Source organism: Lactuca virosa, chromosome 6, assembly GCF_052849685.1.
Source record: "Lactuca virosa cultivar CGN04683 chromosome 6, Lactuca_virosa_CGN04683_v6, whole genome shotgun sequence".
Taxonomy (NCBI): domain Eukaryota; kingdom Viridiplantae; phylum Streptophyta; class Magnoliopsida; order Asterales; family Asteraceae; genus Lactuca; species Lactuca virosa.
Window position 1 is genome coordinate 168,063,753 of NC_136431.1, and position 2,128 is coordinate 168,065,880.

At 35.9% G+C, this 2,128-nt stretch overlaps 1 pseudogene; it reads right to left on the minus strand.

Moving 5' to 3' along the window:
• Nucleotides 1-355: 355 nt before the first annotated feature.
• On the minus strand, nucleotides 356-1,674 carry LOC145122059 (uncharacterized; annotated as a pseudogene).
• Nucleotides 1,675-2,128: the final 454 nt, after the last annotated feature.

The window sequence follows — 2,128 nt, forward strand, 5'->3', positions numbered from 1 at the left end:
GAGAGTTGGGTTTATCGTAATTTACGCATATGGTCACTAGGTATTCACTAGAAAAGTTAGAAAAGTGATGCCACCTATACGCCAGATCACCCCACTTACATATTCACTACATGTTTACTAATACTTGAAAATGGTTATCACTCTACATTGTTTTTCTTTTTTATTTATTATTTTTTTACATTATATTAAATAAAAAACACAATAAAACATTAATAAAAATAAAAGTAATATTTTTAAATTCAACATTCATGCTTACTAATAAAATATACATTGATAAACATAAAAGTGATATTTTTAAAATTCAACGTACATTTTACTAATAACATAAAAATTAATAAAAAACATTGAAAAAAAACTACTCGTCTGCATCGTTGTCCTCATCGTCCGCGTCCTCATCCACTTTGTTTTCGTCTTCAAATTGTCGTTGCCATATGTGGTCAGTCAAATCTTGATGTAAATTGTGATGTGTTTCACTATTATGTATTTCCAAAAGCCTTGTAAAGTATGTTGGACTGCCGACTTGTATTACTGCAGGTGGATTGAGCATATCATTCGGAATATACGTACAAATAGCCCTACCCTCTTCTTCTAGTATCATGTTATGTAAAATAACACACGCTTTCATCAATTTTTCCCTTTCCCATGCTCGTCCTGATATTTGATTATGTGTCACTTCTGTTTGAGGACCCTAAACGCCCGCTCCACATCTTTCCTTGCAGATTCCTATGCTAATTTGAACAATTTCCTTTTTTCATCAGCTGGATATGTGTATGACTTGACAAATGTAGCGTACTCTGGATATATCCCATCAGCAAGGTAATATCCATGATTGTATTCACGTCCATTAATAACGTATGGCATGTTTGGTGCTTTACCCTGCAAAATATCGTTAAATAATGGAGATGCTCCAAGCACATTCAGGTCGTTGTTTGACCCTGCCATACCAAAAAATGCATGCCAAAACCAAAGGTCCTGTGAAACAACTGCTTCTAGTATAACAGTAGGCACACCATGATCACCTCGTGTGCATTGCCCTCGCCATGCATTGGGACAATTTTCCCACACCCAATGTGTACAATCAATGCTACCTAGCATTCCTGGAAATCCATGTTTAGCCTGATGTGCGGCATACAACTGTTCGACATCATTTCTGGTTGGATTTCGCAAGTATATGTCGCCATAAAGCTCTATAATATACTCACAAAAAAGATATGTGCATTCTCGACCGGTCCTCACAGACATCTTCAAATATTCATCTGAAGCGTCTGCGGCTATGTCGTACGCTAATTGTCTAAGAGCTGCTGTGCATTTTTGAAATGTAGTAAACCCACGTTTACCCCTAGCATCCCATCTCAATTGGAAGAACTCATAATTGTTTTCCAAATCTCTAGCTATACGTAGAAATAAATTTCTACTGATACGAAAGCGATCCTCAAACTTCGATAGGTCGTATAAACTATCAAGGTTAAAGTAATCACGTACCAAAAGTTCGTTCGCCGCCTCTCGATCCCGGTTGATGGACTTTCTTCGTTTCTTCTCGACATTTGAAGTTTCGCCTCTCTGACGTACAATGTCGTGTGCCGCAGACAACAACGTGTGCATAACTAACTCATCATCATCGAAATCTTCATCAGATGATGAAGAAGAAGAAATGGCATCCAAAAAATTATTCATATTCTTGTTGTTGAGTGTGATTTTTTTGTAGTTGTTGTAAAATATGTGATATGTATTATATTTGTATATATAGGTGAGGTTTAGTTTTGAAAAGAAATTTTTTTTTAATAAATGTTAACGGTCAAAATGGATGGAGTAAATGGGAGAAAACGGTAAAAAAAAGCATCCAATCAAATTGCCATGTCAATCCGCGTCACATTCACCAGGGAGGGGGCAGTGTTCACGCGTAAATACCCCCCCTCCACGTCACCCTTTACGCTTAATACCCTCCATACCCGGTGGCCTTAGGGTTTAAACATTTATGAGAGAGAGGGGCTTATTTATTTCTTTTTTAAAATATAAAAAAGCTTAAAATATATATAAATATTCAAATAAAATGACAGAAAAATGGTAAAAACATCTTTTTTATATGACAAGAATTAGGCGGACAATTTTTAGAAACCATGAGTACTAA